The sequence below is a fragment of the Salminus brasiliensis genome, chromosome 1 (genome assembly GCF_030463535.1).
Source record: "Salminus brasiliensis chromosome 1, fSalBra1.hap2, whole genome shotgun sequence".
Lineage (NCBI taxonomy): Eukaryota > Metazoa > Chordata > Actinopteri > Characiformes > Bryconidae > Salminus > Salminus brasiliensis.
Window position 1 is genome coordinate 48,842,793 of NC_132878.1, and position 20,568 is coordinate 48,863,360.

The window sequence follows — 20,568 nt, forward strand, 5'->3', positions numbered from 1 at the left end:
CATTAATCGGATATATTAAATAAACATAATAATAATAATATTAAATAAATATAATAAAATAAAAAAATATTCACCAACATTATTTTATATATAATTCAGAGCACTAAGTGAGAGCTACCTAAGTTCAAGTGCAGCCTCTGTATGGTGGGGTAAGTTGGTTTTGCATCAATAGTGTGGGACAACATGGTTTTGCAATAAATTATTCTAGTGGAAATCATTCTAATTGTAATGGTTTTACTAAAAATCATGACTTTTGACAGAACTGTTCACAAATGAGGTGCTGGAGAAAGTTAACATTTTCAAAATGTTTTTATCTTGGTCAAAAACTATTTGTTAACATCAAATTTGCTCTACTTTACTAGTGAAGAAACCGCAATGTCAGTAGTTTTACTGGGAAAAAAATAATCCCTCTCACTCAGAGGTTTGAAAAATAGCAGTACTTTCAAGGCAACAATTTAATACTGCTGGAGGGACAGTCAGGTTGACTAGGTTAGACACAGTAATGCAATGATGGAGCAACAAAAAAAATCTCTTCTTTTCTTTATTTGTAAGGTGAGAACTTACTCCAAGAACTCCCAGCAAACATCCTAACATCTCTCCCCAAAATTGAAAGCGTAAACTTGGAGCGAAATTCAATCAAATCAATAAACCCCCAGGCCTTTTCTGGTGCCAGCAGACTGATGCTTCTGAACCTATATGGAAACCAGATAACCAGCCTCCCCCCAAAGGGCTTCAAAGACCTCCTCAACCTCCGCTTCCTCATGCTGGGCCAGAATCAGATTGCCACTGTCAAATCTGATATGTTCACGGGCATGAGAAACCTCTCAGATCTAGACCTGCCCATGAACTCTCTGACCATGCTTCCTCCCAATGCCTTCAAACCCCTCATTGCTCTCAAGGTGCTGGACCTTGCCTTGAATCGTATCCAGAGGATCTCCCCGAAAGCCTTTTCTGGGCTTGAAGAGTTGCTTTTTCTCAACCTGGACAACAATAGCCTGAAGAATATCCAAGCTGGGACTTTCAAGCATGTGAGCAACCTTGAGATGCTGGTGTTGGACAACAACCTTATTTCCACGCTGACATCATCAACGTTGGAGGGGCTGTTGAACCTGCAGGAGCTCTATGTGAGGAACAACAAGATTGAGAGGCTGCCAGCTGACGTATTCCGCCACACACCCAAGCTTAGCCAGGTGGCCTTTAGTGGAAATCAACTTCACACTATTGATGGCAATATGTTGGCCAACATGCAGGGTAAGAGTTGAACTTATTCGCCATTACACCATACAGTGACGTCTTTCATGAGCTACAGACCCCTCTATCAACAGTGTTTTGCATTTTGTGTAATTATCCAGTACTACAGATCAAAAACGTTAAGACCTTTGGCAAGGTCTGTGAAGTTTTGAAGAAACATGCATTGTCTATTGTTTAACTCTGGGATAGTCCCATAACTCAGGTGTTTTTAACCCTTTTCAGGACTGAAAGCTGTGTATCTGCATGACAATCCGTGGAAATGTGACTGCAACATTAACTCTCTGGTGTACTACATTGCCCAGACCAGTGCTAATCAGGCTTCTCTGGAAAGGCTCCGGTGTGTAAGCCCAGAGGAACATCGTGACAGACCTGTCCACCAACTCAAGTCTGAGGATCTTCCCTGTCGGGCCTAGAGGGATCTAGATGTAAGATATCATAACATAAATGTCCTCCAAAAAAAGTAGGTGAGAAAGTGAGGAAAGTATAATAGCATGAGATTTCTGTAATTGAATGGTAATGCCTTACATAACTCTGAGCACAATGACTTTGACAAGACAATGATAGGGGAACCCTTGCTACAGATAATCGCCATAATTTCCCTCCCACACAAGCCAGTTATTTTCAGACCACCCGGAGACATATTACTACACAATATGCTCCTTTCTGGTAGCTCATCTTCTCTCCTCATGCAGCATTATCTATAGAATTGATACTTTTCTTTTGTTCTTCAGCATCATCCTAGCATGGAACTAAAGTTCAGAATATATATATATATATATATATATATATATATATATACACAAAACCAAAGCACTATTTTTCTAATGCTATCTTATTTGCCTAATTTGTCTAATAAATGAGTAATGGCATGGCTCAGTAAAATTCATGCCAAAATACAACAGATTTAAAATCTCTCATATTCCGCTCATCTGATTAACTACAGTATTAACAGCATTAATGCATCTATTCATATGTATCTATGGATGTACATTCTATCATTACTACTTGCAAAAATAAACACAACACCACCTTGAAATCACCAGTGCTTTGCACAAGTGTTTTTTTGTGCGAGTCAGTGAAGCTTAAAGAAAATAAATATAGAGGTTAGAAAATCCCCAGCACTCGCAGGCAAACTGCAAAGTCCTGCCGCCACCTGAGACGGAATTCCTCATCGGATTGTTACAGCTGAATAAGCTCCCATTGAAATCGTCGTCCTACCTCCAAATTCCACCCAGGGCGCTGAGGCAGCAGGCCCAGTCGCTGTGATGGGATTTCAAATGCTGGAGAACTGCTGCAGCTTGGACTTCTTTTTTTTCCCTCACACGTCTGGTTGCCTCAGGTGCCATCGAAATAATGCCGATTTATATACAGAAAATAGCAATTGAAGTGACTTATAAACAGCAACAGCATAAATAGCAGGCAGTACATAGACGATATAGCTCTTCTGGAAGACGTTTTAAAAAAGTGTTGACATAGTGAAACTGTACTGAAGGACAGCATTCATAAGGCTACATAAGACCTACATGACAACTGACATAAATCTATGTTACCTTCTATAAAGGCTTATTCTATTAAAACACAAAGGCTACTGTTGTAATTTCTGATGCCATATGGATGTCATATGTAGGTTTTAATGTAGCCTTAGAAAGCCTTTAAACAAATTAGTATAAATTGTGAAATGTCACAAAATATAAACCTTTATCACAAGACATATTATAATAATAAAATACCTATAATAGCAATGGCAAAAAGTGCCCCTAACATGATAGTTAATACTCAAAAAGGCTACATCACTGCCGACATGAAGTTATATGATGGACGATTACTCTTCAAATCACAATAACATTTTTATGAAATTAGTTGGACCATGCCTCCAATGTATAACAATGTGGGAGGAGACAGTAAAAGGTAGAAAACTTTGGAGAATTTTGGGCTGGAGGCAGCTTCTGCATTATGCTAGAAAGCCAAACGTCTCTCTGATAAGTGAAATTAGGACTGAGTGATACGACTGAGTTAAAGAATGGAGATGGAGTCGGTCATGGTCACAGAAAATAGAAATAAGAATTTCCGGGAAGTTAGAGGAAGGAAGATAGTGAGGAAGAGGGTCTTCAAAATTCAAAGACAATTTTAAGCAATTAAATGTTTCTTTCAGTTGTTAAGCTCCTGTATATGCCCGTTTTATGTATGGTGTAAAAAACTTTAGCCCTTTTCCATTTACTCACTGTCCACTTTATGAGGTACATCTATCTTATAGGTAACTTATAGGTAACTGTAGGGTAAATATCCACTGATCACATGACATCCACAGTAAAATGTAAATTGTGTCAGTTTGGATTAACATCATATACAATGTTGTGATATATTTATCAAAACATTGTACGTTCAAGCAGCATAAGGTAATTCCAATAGCAAATGTTTAACTTTTTGACTGTAACTGTTCAACTCTTGAAACAAAATCGAATTATTCCAGTGTTGTGGTTTTTTTGTGATTTTTATGATAATTTTTTAATGAAAACCATTGCTAAGTTGGTGTTGGATCTGCAGGGGTCCTATTAAATGGTTTCACCTGCACAGTCAACAAACACTCTACTAAATTTACTGATAAACATCTCACACATCTAACTGACTGCGGAACTTTCAAAGACACAGGACACAGGGCAGTGGTGGCTCAGCGGTTAGAGCGCCGGGATATCGATAACAGGGTTGTGGGTTCGATTCCCGGGCTCGGCAAGCTGCCACTGTTGGGCCCTTGAGCAAGGCCCTTTACCCTCTCTGCTCTCCGGGCGCTGGAGTTGGCTGCCCACCGCTCTGGGTGTGTGTGTGTGTGAGTGTGTGTTCACTACCAGATGGGTTAAATGCGGAGGACACATTTCGCTGTACAGTGCACACTGTACAGTGACAAATACGTGCACCTTACCTTACCTTACACCTACCAAAACTCCACAGTTCACTACTATAGCTATTCTGCAGCTTTTCTTTTGTCAGCAGTTTCTACATTGACTGCATAATCCACACCAACATATCCAGCTCACACTGTGTATTAGGCCTGCAGTTATCCAGCAAAGTAGAGCTGATTACAACAGTTAGAGCAAGATCTCTATAGTAGTGCAGCTCTGCTTATATAGATTAAGTCTGTTTGCTAATGTCAAAAATAGGTTGAATGTCAGGTGGGAATCTACAAGGCATCTTTCACGGACCATCCAAGTAAAGTGATGCCCTTTTTATTTTGCCTGATACCTTTTCTTAAAATGAAAATGCAAGGCAGTTGTGTGGAATCGACTCCAAAATGTCAGATTTTAAGTAACACCACATTTTCTTAACAGCCGCGGTTCCCTTTAAGGGACCTTCACTTTTAAGGTCTTCATCTATTTTTTTGTACCAATATTCCTAAATAAAAAATATCCAATATCCTGTTATTAGTTTATGAGAACTCTGTAGTGGAACAGAACAGAATGCTGTAAATGGCTCATTACTGTATGGCCTCATGCTGTAGAGGGCTTATGAGAGTTTATATAACAGTTTAGTGTTTACTTATTTTTTCTTTCTAAATACTTCACTAAAAAGATTTTCACTATAGTCATTGACCCACGTTCCAGCAGAAGGCCTTGAGGGAGAAAACGTAATGGTGTTACCTAACCAATTATAGGGATTATGAGGATGATAGTATATGACAACTTAACTTACTACAGTGGGGTGCGTCTCTATTTGGCTGCTCATACAATATTAGCTTCAACAGTATAATCAATTAACACACACACACACACACACACAAAAAAAATGTGTTTTTTTCAACAGAAGGAATCAGTGTCACTCTGTAATTGCAATATATGCACTGGTCTTCTACAGCAATCACACCAATCTCCTTACGAAAACATTATCTATAATTAATCCACCATCAAAGTTGCAAAGCTAATGATGATAATGCAATCTCACTGTCAGACGGCAGAGCTGGCACTTTGTAATTTTGATTTTGCAGCGTATCACCCAAATCTTGGCTCTTTCCCTGTGGCAAAGGCATGCAGCTGTTATTGCCCCCCCCCCCCCCCCCCCCCTTCACCCCCCCTCCCCCCTCCACATGAGAAAAAAGCACACTTCTCGCTGCCTGCCTTCTCCATGAAGTGATATTTAATTTAGAAATTTTTGATAAGGCAAGCCGCTTGCAGTGAAAACTGGAGTGGAATAATAATGAAGGCCTGGATCCGCTGGGGCTCACAGCAAAACTATCAGGCACATGTGTGTGTGTCAGCATTTTCAGGGCTGCTTTGCTGTGTTCTTTCCATGCCGGGGACTTGCCAGCAGAAACACTGATAAGCTCCAATTCAGTGCCTAATGCAATGTTTAATTGTAAGACGGGGGAGAAAGTGATTCCGAACACAAACTTGCTCCTCTCCCTGACGGCTCTCCCTGATGAACTAAAGGTAAGCATGTGTTATACAACATCAAAGTCCAGGTGTTCCAAACCTCCTCCACACCAACTGTAATTATAGTCCTTACTTAGAAGCACATGCATTTTAGATGAGCTATTCAAAGTCTTCTCCTTCTTCTTCTTCTTGTCTGCAGGAGGTATGTCATAATTCTGCACTGGAGCTGGGTGGCTAAGGTGGCTAAATTAGTGTCATACAGACTGCATGGCTAACTTAGAACACACTTTCCTCAAAACCACATTCAATTTTTGAGTAAACTTGCTTCTGAGGTATGAATAAAAGTCTGCATATGGATATTCCATAAGATGTATTCTGTACTTTTCTATTTTTCTATTATGTAAGAACTGCGTGATATTAAATAATAGGTATATTCTTTTATTATGTGTCAGCTACGTTAGCCCTATAGGCTACAATTTGTTCTTCTCAACCTATAGTGCAGTCATGAGTGGTACTGTCTGGGAATTAAGCCCAGGTGCTTCAAGCACTGCCTTCTGTTTCCTTCCTTTTTCTTTTCTTTTTTTTCTTGAGATCTATTTATTCACCTTCCATCCACCCACCCATTCCAAGCATTTTTTTTACCTGTCATTTATATCCATTACTGTGACTGGCTAAAAACGTGCACCAAAATGTGCGCATAATATAAAATTTGTGTAGAATTAAAATTCTCAATAATTTAAAGAATTCAAACCATATTGTCATATTTGTGTAAAATCCTGTAATATTATGCTATAATGCACATGCTTTTTTTACTTTCAGTGATAGTTCTGTATCTCTCCACTTGTCCAGAAGTGCATGTAGGCGTGTCCTTTTTATGGGGAAGCTCAAAGTGCAAACAACACTTCCTGACTGCAGGGAAGCCAAGGAGCAAGAAGTGCCTATTCTCACATAATACTGCTTTAATACGAATTGAGTAAAAATGCATCAACATCCCGCTGATCACAAAGTTCCAACATAATGTTATGTTGCAAACACACACATGCACACACTGCATTTAATACTTGAAATAATAAAGGTTCCTACATGGATCTTGCTTTTTTCAGCCAAGGGAGGTGGTGGGATTGGGAATATCAAGTAATATGACACCCAGATTGAAATCAGTCATTGACTGTTAAATCAATGTTAAACTGTCAACATTAACTTCATTGACTCAATGCTCCTGTCTGATGTTGTTGCATCATCACTCTTGCAGTAAAGCAACTCTACTGTCATCAATTTTGAAGAAAATGTAAATGTTAAATATGTTAAATGAACCCTGCTTTATTTTTGGTCACTTTGTGAAAAGAAGAATAGAGAAAGAACAGGGAAATAGACTTTGTTCAAAAGTATGAGTATACATCAGCACAGTAAGACAAAAATACATGTGCTTAGATATAAGCATAAATACATTTGTATAAATAAATACATACCTTCGTATGTACATTCATCTCCCAATTTTAATTTTAGCTTTGAACCTCTCTTGCTACCTTTTGTACTTCTTACTAAAGGTTACTTTTACGATGCACAATGTTGACCTTGAGAATGAACTAGCAGAGCTGAGGGGATGAAATATGATCAATATCAAAATCACAGGCTAAACTACATCATATATCCACGTTATATTTGACCCTGCATGAGGCTGGTCCTCAATCTCCCCTCTGTTAATGTACATGCCCTCAGTTCAGGTGCCAGATCAGGAGGTGCAGCAGCACTTGTCTAGAGACCTGTTCCAGGCAAGAAAGGAATTTTTGTAATAAAAAGCTTCATACACTTTGAGTTTGTTCTCACTATCATCAATACTGGACCATTGATCCAACATGATATCAAAATGATGATTCTGATCAAAAATCTATGATGTATCAACATCACCTTGCAATCTGGGCAGTATTCCAAAATGACATATGGGGGAGATGGTGGGGGGCTCAATAACTAGTGTTGTCATGCACTGATTAAATGGTTGGTGTTAGCCATATTTTTGGCAAATTAGTTGTTTATATAATGCTGCAATTTTTACATGATCCTTTAATGATTAAATGTCTTATGATCATGTAAACAGTAGTGGATGCTGAAATGGTTCCTTGCCAGGTTATGTGTCAACATCACCTTGCTATCTGGGCAGTATTCCAAATTGACGACAGATCACAGATGTCATGTTAGCTGTGTTTTTCTTTCTATATTTCTTCGTCGTTAAGTGATTACATTTACATTTACATTTACGGCATTTAGCAGACGCTCTTATCCAGAGCGACTTACAAAGTGCTTTGCTATTTACCCAAGAAAACCTTAGCTAGTTAGAATAGGCTAATAATTCAAAAGATACCTCTAAGCTTAGACATTGCTAAACACAATACAATAAGGCGACCATAGAACTATTCGTCCAAGTACTCTCTGAAGAGGTGGGTCTTCAGTCTGCGTTTGAAGACAGCGAGCGACTCGGCCGTTCGGACACCCAGGGGCAGCTCGTTCCACCACTTTGGTGCCAGGACAGAAAAAAGCCTGGACGCTTGTCTTCCACGGATTTTGAGGGATGGCGGGTCAAGCCGAGCCGTACTTGAAGCTCGAAGGGCTCTTGGTGCGGATCGGCTTTTGACCATTGCCATCAGATACGGAGGGGCTGGTCCGTTCTTGGCTTTGTAGGCCAGAGTCAGTGTTTTAAATCTGATGCGGGCAGCTACAGGAAGCCAGTGGAGAGCATGGAGTGACATGGCTACATTTTGGGACATTGAAGACGACCCGTGCCGCTGCATTCTGGATGAGTTGCAGGGGCCTGATGGTGCGCAGAGGGAGACCAGCCAGAAGAGAGTTGCAGTAGTCAAGTCTGGAAGTGACGAGAGACTGAACAAGGACCTGGGTGGCCTCTCTAGAGAGGAAGGGTCGAATTCTCTGGATGTTGTACAGGAGGAATCTGCAGGACCGAGTTACGTTTGCAACATGACTTGAGAACGATAACTGATCATCCATCACTACACCAAGGCTTCGGGCTTCAGTAGAAGGAGTGACCAGTGAGTTCTCAAAGGTGATGGCAAGATCGTTTCTTGGTCCAGCACTTCCCGGGATGTACAGCAGCTCCGTCTTGTAGGGGTTGAGTTTGAGATGGTGAGCCGCCATCCAAGAAGAGACGTCGGCGAGGCATGCTGAGATACGGGCAGAAACCTATGTGTCAGACGGTGGGAAAGAGAGCATGAGTTGAGTGTCATCGGCGTAGCAGTGGTAAGAGAATCCATGAGAGGATATCACTTTACCAAGAGAGTGAGTGTACAGTGAGAAAAGAAGAGGACCAAGAACTGAGCCTTGTGGAACGCCAGTGGAGATGGTGTAGCTTGAGCACAATGTCCTACTTTTAGATACTAATCCTAAGTGAAATGCTTCAATTAAAAACAGCTTGTTTTAAAGCTTTAGTAGCTGTTAAAGAACACTGATAGAACCAGTATTCATATCAGCCCATGCTCAGTATTTTAGGATCAGTGTTGAAAAGAAAGTGGTCATCTATAAACAACAGCACACTGCATTGCTGCGTTCTTTCCTCACAGTGCCATCACATTCAGATACAGTCTTGGCTTCCTGTCCGTTGTGTCTTTACTCCGCTTCCTCCAAGAGCAGAGTCATTAAGACATGTTTTGTCAGCTTTCGACAGGTGTGAGAGAACAGTGTCTGCTCTCGCGTGAATGTGGTGGGTGGCGGTGATTATGATGCAGAAAACAAAGCCGTGCTCCGCGCCTCTGGATACATGGCTTGCTGTAGAGGACGCTAATAACGTCCCTCTTGTCCCAGGTGTAGGAAATAAATAACATGCTAAAGAAAAACATCGTCCCACTCTCTGTCCTGAACTTTTCCACCCTGGGAACATCACTGATGGTGTTATTTAATACAGTGACAGCTGCAGATCACAAAGTTCCACACTGTGTTTTATACTTTTAAAAATAAACATTTCTAAGTAAATTTGGGCTTGGGAGTGTGGTTCGAGGGAACATCTTTCATGGGGGGGAGGGTAATGCTAACAAGTACAAACAAGTACTGGAGTGACATCAACAGTACAAAAAATGATTCCCTATCCCATCTTAGAAAGCTATGTTCAGTGCACAGGGTCAGCCGTGCTACAGTGCCAATGGAGCAGAGAAGGTTAAGAGCCTTGCTTAGAGGCCCAACAGTGACAACTTAGCAAACCTAGGTATCAAAACCACAACCCTATGGCTCTAACTATTGAGCTACCACTACCCAGTTTAACATTTCCAAGCAAACACATACAACCTATTTTTTCTTGGGGTGAAGTCGTACATGGTAGTGTGGAAATTCACTGATGTGGTGGCTGTGGGGGTGGGCTCAATAACTGGTGTTGTCATGCACTGATAGAAACTAAACTAAATGGTTGGTGTTAGCCACATTTTGGCAAATCAGTTGTTTATATAATGTTGCAATTCTTGCAGGATACTTTAATGATTACATTTCTTATGATCATGTAAACAGTAAAAGTAAGGTTCCTTGCCTGGTTAAATGTTCTTCGATATGATGAAAGCCTCTGACATGCAGTTCTTGTTTTTAATGTTATTTAAAGACCCTTTTTGTGCCAACAATGGGTTTGTGATGAAGTTAAAGGAATTCCACTGTCCCTAACTAACATGGACACTGACCTATAGACAAATATGCAAACTGAGAGGCAGAGCCGATTCAAGCTTCCATTTCATGAAAGAAGAGGATTTTTCCCAAACAGTGAAAGATGCACGAGAACTGCCTCAACTCACTAATCCTGTGAATCAGTTGTACCTCACTGAAATAGGGCCGAACAGGGATGTTAGCTAGCTGTGTTAGATCACTGTGTGAACATGCACACTGACATTGTTTATGAATATGTTTATTGAGATATTTTATTATATGAATAAAGGTTGTGCCGGCCCCCTTGATATTGGACAGTGTGTGGCCTGTGACCAAATTAAAATGTTAAATGTGGCTTAGTGTGTATAATTAGTAGGTAAACAAGCTCAATTATGAGGATGTTTCATAAATGTAAGGAAATTTAAGATATCACTCCAGGGAGCCTGTTGTGGCAGGCACCATTCTGCTACTCTTTGTGTTTTTCTATTTTTTAATGTTCACCCATACATCTGACATATATTTATGCGACCTGTATAACCCCTCCCAGATTTCCCCAGATACTTTTTTAGCTGCCTTGTTTTGCATTGATGCAGCTGAACAACGAAGCTGGGCAAAGGAGTAATGAAAGGAAAAAAAAGCATCCAAAACAACAACCATCAAAACAAAGGCATTCATTCTGAGTGGGAGGAAGAAGGGAGTGAGGGTGGAAGCACACAGTACAGAGCGTCTTTATTAAATTGAGGGAGTTCATGATGGATGGTTCAATGACTTAAGCCTTTCACTGCTATTACATGAGCCACTGTCTGACTAACAGGACCTGACAGATTAAACTCTGATGCTGATCTTTGCCAGGGCTATATGAAACATGGGCTATCAGAGACGTGAAGTGGATGCACAGGAATGGCACATCTTGACTCGGCAAATGGCATCCCCAGTGAATGTCACCTAGTGAAGCAATTTATGATTCATTGTAGCCACGTCTATTTACTTTATAGTACAGTGTATTGAAGGTTTTGTAGTAGTATATAAAAAATATTGGACAATATCCAGAACACTCTTGATATCTCACAGTGCACTGCAATATGTAGTTTTAAACAATGTGATTTTGCACATGGTTAGGGTTAGGGTTAGGGTTAGGGTTAGGGTTAGCTAACCCTAACCCTAACCCTAACCCTGGGATAGAACAGAAGACCGTAAGGGTTTAGTCCACACTGCTGGTCACCAAAGCAGCTAGGAGAAGCTCTGAAAACTCAATTTCCCAGATGCCTCTGTGCTGCTTACTGCTGATCAGACACACCTGCTGGTCTCTGCATAAAAGCCCTCCCAAACAGTACCTTTGTAGAGAAGCGGACAGTACTCGGGTAAAGAGAATAACATACCAAAACAAAGAAAAGTGTTCGTGCCCCTTGGTTCTGTGCATTGCTGGTTTCCAGCGCACTAAGCAAAATGCACCCAAACATCCTTGTCCCCTGTTTACTTTTTTTCCATTTATAGTTTACTAGCAAACACATTTAAGACTGACTTGAAAGAGGTATTAATGGAACTTCAAACTTGTTTTTACAAAGATTGAAGTGTCTGCTAAAGCACGAGTAGACTGATAAATCACTGTGCTGATCAGTTATTTATCTCAGTGTTACTGAACTCTACTAAAGCATGAGTAGACTGATAAATCACTGTGCTGATCAGTTATTTATCTCAGTGTTACTGAGCTCTACTAAAGCCTGAGTAGACTGATAAATCACTGTGCTGATCAGTTATTTATCTCAGTGTTACTGAGCTCTACTAAAGCCTGAGTAGACTGATAAATCACTGTGCTGATCAGTTATTTATCTCAGTGTTACTGAAGTCTACTAAAGCCTGAGTAGACTGATAAATCACTGTGCTGATCAGTTATTTATCTCAGTGTTACTGAGCTCTACTAAAGCCTGAGTAGACTGATAAATCACTGTGCTGATCAGTTATTTATCTCAGTGTTACTGAGCTCTACTAAAGCATGAGTAGACTGATAAATCACTGTGCTGATCAGCTATTTATCTCAGTGTTACTGAACTCTACTAAAGCCTGAGTAGACAGATAAATCACTGTGCTGATCAGTTATTTATCTCAGTGTAACTGAGCTCTACTAAAGCCTGAGTAGACTGATAAATCACTGTGCTGATCAGTTATTTATCTCAGTGTTACTGAGCTCTACTAAAGCATGAGTAGACTGATAAATCACTGCTGATCAGTTATTTATCTCAGTGTTACTGAATTCTACTAAAGCATGAGTAGACTGATAAATCACTGTGCTGATGAGTTATTTATCTCAGTGTTCCTGAGCTCTACTAAAGCCTGAGTAGACTGATAAATCATTGTGCTGATCAGTTATTTATCTCAGTGTTACTGAGCTCTACTAAAGCATGAGTAGACTGATAAATCACTGTGCTGATCGGTTATTTATCTCAGTGTTACTGAACTCTACTAAAGCATGAGTAGACTGATAAATCACTGTGCTGATCAGTTATTTATCTCAGTGTTACTGAGCTCTACTAAAGCCTGAGTAGACTGATAAATCACTGTGCTGATCAGTTATTTATCTCAGTGTTACTGAACTCTACTAAAGCATGAGTAGACTGATAAATCACTGTGCTGATCAGTTATTTATCTCAGTGTTACTGAACTCTACTAAATCCTGAGTAGACTGATAAATCACTGTGCTGATCAGTTATTTATCTCAGTGTTACTGAGCTCTACTAAAGCATGAGTAGACTGATAAATCACTGTGCTGATCAGTTATTTATCTCAGTGTCACTGAGCTCTACTAAAGCCTGAGTAGACTGATAAATCACTGTGCTGATGAGTTATTTATCTCAGTGTTCCTGAGCTCTACTAAAGCCTGAGTAGACTGATAAATCATTGTGCTGATCAGTTATTTATCTCAATGTTACTGAGCTCTACTAAAGCATGAGTAGACTGATAAATCACTGTGCTGATCGGTTATTTATCTCAGTGTTACTGAACTCTACTAAAGCATGAGTAGACTGATAAATCACTGTGCTGATCAGTTATTTATCTCAGTGTTACTGAGCTCTACTAAAGCCTGAGTAGACTGATAAATCACTGTGCTGATCAGTTATTTATCTCAGTGTTACTGAACTCTACTAAAGCATGAGTAGACTGATAAATCACTGTGCTGATCAGTTATTTATCTCAGTGTTACTGAACTCTACTAAATCCTGAGTAGACTGATAAATCACTGTGCTGATCAGTTATTTATCTCAGTGTTACTGAGCTCTACTAAAGCCTGAGTAGACTGATAAATCACTGCTGATCAGTTATCTCAGTGTTACTGAGCTCTACTAAAACCTGAGTAGACTGATAAATCACTGTGCTGATCAGTTATTTATCTCAGTGTTACTGAACTCTACTAAAGCCTGAGTAGACTGATAAATCACTGTGCTGATCAGTTATTTATCTCAGTGTTACTGAACTCTACTAAAGCATGAGTAGACTGATAAATCACTGTGCTGATCAGTTATTTATCTCAGTCTTACTGAACTCTACTAAATCCTGAGTAGACTGATAAATCACTGTGCTGATCAGTTATTTATCTCAGTGTTACTGAGCTCTACTAAAGCCTGAGTAGACTGATAAATCACTGTGCTGATCGGTTATTTATCTCAGTGTTACTGAACTCTACTAAAGCATGAGAAGACTGATAAATCAATGTGCTGATCAGTTATTTATCTCAGTGTTATTGAACTCTACTAAAGCATGAGAAGACTGATAAATCACTGTTCTGATCAGTTATTTGTCTCACTAAAGCATGAGCTCTACTAAAGCATGGGTAGACTGATAAATCACTGTGCTGATCAGTAATTTATCTCAGTGTTACTGAACTCTACTAAAGTCTGAGTAGACTGATAAATCACTGTGCTGATCAGTTATTTATCTCAGTGTTACTGAGCTCTACTAAAGCCTGAGTAGACTGATAAATCACTGTGCTGATCAGTTATTTATCTCAGTGTTACTGAACTCTACTAAAGCCTGAGTAGACTGATAAATCACTGTGCTGATCAGTTATTTATCTCAGTGTTACTGAACTCTACTAAAGCCTGAGTAGACTGATAAATCACTGCTGATTAGTTATTTATCTCAGTGTAACTGAGCTCTACTAAAGCATGAGTAGACTGTAACGACTGGAAGTATGGTGTTAGGTGGGCGCTCTCGTGGAGAGGTGAATACTTAGCTCCATTAAGAGACACGCAGGAAACACGTCGTGCAGGGGTTTCAGAGACGGTTTTAATGAGCAATGAGAGCACCTCCACTTCGCTCGTCACAACTTCCCAGACAACACCAGCTGGAGAACCCAGGCTACAGGCTCCCGCGCTTTCCTCCAAACTCTCCATGCACATGCGCACTGTACCCCACCTTAAAGTGACCGTTACAAGACTGATAAATCACTGTGCTGATCAGTGTTTTATCTCAGTGTTACTGAGCTCTAGTAAAGTATCATCTAACTTCAGCCATTTTGGACACTTCAGTCGGACAATCAATTACACTAATGAGGCAAAACATTAAGAACACAGAGTAAGCAAATAATAGTGGGGCAGTGGTGGCTCAGCGGTTAGAGCGCCGGGATATCGATAACAGGGTTGTGGGTTCGATTCCCGGACTCGGCAAGCTGCCACTGTTGGGCCCTTGAGCAAGGCCCTTTACCCTCTCTGCTCCCCGGGCGCTGGAGTTGGCTGCCCACCGCTCTGGGTGTGTGTGTGTACTCACTGCCCCTAACACATGTGTGTGAGTGTGTGTTCACTACCAGATGGGTTAAATGCGGAGGACACATTTCGCTGTACAGTGTACAGTGACAAATACGTGCACCTTTACCTTTATATTGGCTTTTAAGGTCACCATCTAGAACAGTCTGATCTTATAGTCAATATGTTGGATGCAGGAGAAAAGGTGAGGCATAAGGAGCTGAGCTGAATAACTCTGACAAGGGGCCAATTCTTATATAACATTTGACTGGATTGGAGTGTCTCAGAAACGCCAAGGCTTGTGGAGTGCTCCTGTTCAGCTGTGGTAAATAACTACAGACAGTGGTCTGAGGAGGGACAAAATAAAAACACTGACAGGGTGCCCAATGCTCATCAATGTCTGTAGGCAACAAAGGCTATTCCGTCAGAAGACTTACTGTGGCTCAAGTTTCTTAGATTTGTAATGATGATGGCGGTAGGAATATCTCAACATACAGTACAGTGCAGTACAGTACACCCTGCTGTGTAGCTAAAGACCAGTCAGAGTGCCTATGCTAATCCCAAAGTGCCTATGGTGAGCACAAAAGTGTCTGGACCGGTTCTTAAGGAAGTTCTGCTGTTCTGATGAGTTCTGTTTACTTTTATGACACTTGAATGGCCAAGTATTTGCAAACTGCAGTCAGCTGTGGAATGCGCTGATCCATGCCGGATACACCATTTAACTGACAGGAGAAAAGATCTGCCTCTAACATCTTGATGCTTCAGGGCACCTTGATAGGTCTTGTAGAGTGAGCATAATCCTCAGCATATTAATCAGATAATCTTAATGTTTTGGCTCATTAAGCCTTGAACCTAACTGTTCTGGCATTTGGTAATTTTCTAAACAATAGCTATTGTGGTCACAATCCAGTTGCTTCTTGAGTAGGCACTCTAAAAGCCTTCATCCACTGTTAGTTAGTTGTACCAAATGCATTACACTCAATTTGTGCACACAAAACATTTGCAAATGGCAAAAATCAGGTCTCCCACTGACATTTTCATTAAGAAGTTCATTAGCCGCATACTGTTTCGCTGCAGGTAAAATGAAGCTCTGCTCTATCCCATCTGAAATCATTTGATTTGCCGTCAGTTGTAGCAATTCAGCCTTTTCATTTCCCAGTCTAACTCTCCCGACTGAAAAAGGCCTGCTTTCAGACAGTGTTTCCTCTATATTCAGCATTTTTTTTTCAGCAGCTTGTTGGTGTAAAGTATGAGGCCGGTGATGAAAACTCCAGCAGCCGCTGTATCTGCAGGGGTAGCCCTTCTCGCATCTTTCTCTGCTCGCATGGATCAATCAGAGTCTGGCAGCTTTCATGTGCTGGAGCAGAGCAGGCAGGGAGGAGGCACACTGCAGCTCCAGCACGGGGCTTCTTATTGGCCCACTTCTGTCTTTCTCCTGAGCTTTGTAAAGGGAGGTGAGTGGGGGTTTTCAGCTCTGCCTGTTCCATGTAGCTGCAACCACAAGGGTGTATGTGAAATGTGTATACATGTACGCACATATGTGTAGCTCAGCCAATGCGCAGCCATTCACTAATTATTTTGCAGTGACAGCCAGACTGACCACTACGGTTCCACTGTGGCCACTTATGCTAAAACGACATGGCTTGCACGGCTTTCCTGTATAAATAATAAACAAACACAAATAAATAAATGTATTTTTGTAACATATTGTGATACTGCATCACAGAGCAGAGTTTCTCATTCACTCGTAAATATGTGTTTCTCCATTCTGGTGCTGGAGTACCCCTGTCCTGCATACTGTACACCATGGGTGTCCAATCTTATCCACAAAAGGCCAGTGTGGCTGCAGGTTTTCATTCCAAAAAATGTCCCAGCTTTAAATGAAATTAAATAGTAAAAAGCGTAAAAAAAAAAATAGACTATTTTTTATGAAACACACATGAACATACTTTTCTTGGCTATTTGTGTCCTGCCTATCTATTTTGTCTTCCTGGCCCATGACCCATGTGTTGCAAATTGTGGAGGTGCATTTGAAGTGAAAGCACAGTCGTGTGTGGCTCTTCCACCATCACAGGTGCTGTCCAGACTCCTGCCAGTCATGGTGAATAAAGGCACGCTTACTGACAGAAATTTAATTTCACACAGAAGCACCAAACCGATTGGAAACCGTCTCCTTACATTAGCCCTTAGCCTGTCTTTCCTCCACCATTCTTCTTTCAGCCCCTCCCTCATGCAGCTCTTCTCTCTGCACTTCCTCACTCTCTTCCCTCTCTCTCTTCTCTTTTCCAGAGACGTGGCTGCAAACCCTAGTGAGTTTAAATATGCTCTTTTTGAATTGTATATGAGGATTACCCAGTTGTGGAGCAGCACTCTTTATCAGCTGAAACAGCATCAATCACCCCCATGCTCTCAAACCCAAGATGCTTCATTATAATACACTGTGTGAGTAATATGAATTGTAGGCATCTCATTTAGATTTAGGTCTATATTGGTATGATGATATACAGTAGATATGAAAAAAAAAAGTGTGTTCACTTGGGTGGGAGTAAACCAGAAACTGTGGAATGGAGAACAAACAAATAAATAAATGATATGTATATAATATTATACTAAGTATCATATTTAGAGACAACATTTTCTAGTAGCTGTAATGGTGACTGCATTATGGTAGTGTGTGAGCAGCTTATGTGAAGTTTTGCAGTGTCTGTGTTTGCCAACACTGGGTTCTAGATCTTATAGCTCTACTGAGCCTCTGTGTCAGCCCAGTCCCACAACGACACAGCGTTATCCTGTCTGTGTTATACCCTCACACACGTAGAGGTTAAAGCTCTGAATGGTAATTCAAATGGTGAGATCTCTACAGGAATGCTAGCTGGAGCCTGCACTGAGTTGCTGTCTGGAAGTTCCATATCTGCCCCATGCAGCTTTATAATGCTGGTGCTTATTGCCTGCCTTTGTGCAATATATCCTTTACCAGTGTTCTCATTTTTAACTGTCCCCTTCGCATTGCACAGATCTGGAGGTCTGTAAGCTTTATTGTAGAGCAGAGGACTGCTGACAGATACTCAAAATTGCCCACCTAGCAGCTGTATAAAAGTGAAGAGTTTGATGTTTGAGGCAGAAACACAGAAGATTTACCTGCAAGGGTCACCCTGGCCATTGAGCTCTGCCATAGAACAATGGGATTAAGGTGAAAGATGACCTGTTCTCAATAGACTATAACAACACAGACTTTGTTATTACTGTACATGATGGATATGGTACAGGAGACTGATACAGTGTGCAATAATTGACCATACTGCCTCCCTTCGTTCCTCTGTGCTGAAAAATCCATCTTAATAGCTGGTTTCAGATGGCCTAAGCTTTAATGGTCGAGGTGGTTGAAAAGCTGGTCATCCATGGGAAAACACACCCTGTGTTGGTATGTTAGTTTGTTAAGCTGGTTCAACCAACTTAATTCTTGACCAGCATTACCAACTTCAAGTTGGTTGACCAGTTTGGTCAAGCTGGTCATACTGGTGGACCAGTGTGATCAAATTGAACCTGCTTGGTCATGCTGATCATGCTGGTCATGAAGCTTGTTTACTAGCTGGTTGACTAGCTTGGTCAAGTTGTATATGCTGCTAGTCCAGCTAAAACAATAAACATAAAAGTAATCACACCCTATTCTGGTCTAGAGCTAAGGTAGTCAACCAGCTTAACCTATTTGATCAACTTGAGCTGTTATGTCCATTCCATTTTCATTACAGGCCACCTAGTAGTACTTGTAACGCGCAAAATATGCAATAGCTCTGGAGCAATTGGACTGCAACATACAAGAAAAAAATATATTCTGAGACAAATACCCTGTCTTTCTTAATAAATACCCTGTCTGTCTTAATAAGTCTTTGTTAAGCTAGTTGGCCTGAATCTTATTCTAGATACTCAATATACTGAGTTTTCAGTTTTTTTCACTCATCATGCATTGTATTTGAAACACACCCAAAAATCCAGTCAAGAGCTCATCAGTCATGAACTGACCACTGATGAAGGGACTGAAAATGACTAACACAACCTCTGCATCAACAGATGGGCTACAGTCTCTAACTGTACACCAGCAAGGTGGGCCGTAAAGGTTTTTTCTAATGAAATGGCCAGTAAGACATGTGACAAACCTTCTGTCTGTGCCAGTTTCAATCTATTTCAGTAAACTGTGTTGATTTCATCTTAACATGCAACTTGCAAAAGTATGAGTCAGTGTAAGCTTTAGGCTTTGCACATTCCAACACAGAGCCAGAATCCCCTCTTAAACTCTTCAATCATACAGCCTTGAGTTATTTGTCCAGATAGTGGGCTGCAGATTTTAGTTTACCAGTAGAAACTAGACTTCTGTCCCACAATTACATAGAAAAAAACAGAAAGATTGATTTGTACAAGCCTCTGCACAACTGAATTATCTGGCCTGCTTCTGAAAAAAAAACAACTCACTAGAGTTACGAAATCACAAAGCTTGAGGGAGAAATAGCCATTGCTTTCTCACTTTAGGAGGTTGTCTGAGGAGCCTATTCTCCTCAGCAAGATGCAGGGGAATTAATAGGTCACTGGGAGTGGTGGGTGTTGAAGAATAATTACACTCCAAACTGCACACAATGCCTTTTTCTTCCCCAGAACTACCAACCAAATTAATCTGTCCACACTCACCCTCAGAGGGCAGATCATATCAGAGCACTGTTTCTTTTGCTCCCCCCATCCACCCCCACTTCCTGCTGGTCTAGGGGATCAAACTACTGACCTTTTGGTTCTTCCCAAGCTCATTTTACTAAGCTTTAGGCCATGGTTGCCCTAATGGGCATAAGTGCAGGGTGTACTCAAAAATGTATTTAGCCAAACCCTGTGCTGTACCAGAGTGTTTGCCTCCCCCAGAAGAACCACAAACAATGGACTATAGAAAGGGCAGCCCAAAGTTTGCTTAACTCTTCCTGATCAGAGCTGAAACTAGATTAAAAATATGTCAAAATGTTTGAAAAAAGTTTAAAACTATGTATTTTCTTGCATTCATGTCTCAACTCAGGAATATTCCTAATGGCCCAATAAGAACACCTTTTTACTAACCATTGACAGTATTGACATTTTCTAGACCTTTCACTCATTCACTTCTGCATGTGTCTGTATATACTTAGGTTTTTATTTCAATGGCCCTCAAACTATCAAGCATTTAGTGGAAGGCCCTGGTACATTTAAAAGTAGTCCAACCTGCCAAAAAGAGATCTTTGTGACTACTTTTTCATGCTAGCCCAGTTTTGGCAGGAAAAACATGGATGTGGCAGGAGTTTTTCTAGCTGCCATAGCATGACCCAGTGTTATGGCACATATCCACAGACTTTGGAACTTTTTATCATTTTATTTTTGACCAACAGTACATAAAATGAGAAGAGTCGAGCCTAACACTCTTCAGTCTCTATGCTGAAAGATGCTGGCAGAGGTTCCTACTGCTTTTTTTTGCAGTCACTCCTTCACTTGTTCCAGTCATTTGGTAAATGTTTGACTCCACCTATCTCTAGGAGAGAGTTAAGATCTGTAGTCTTAGAATGCTTAATGTGTGGTGGTTCTTT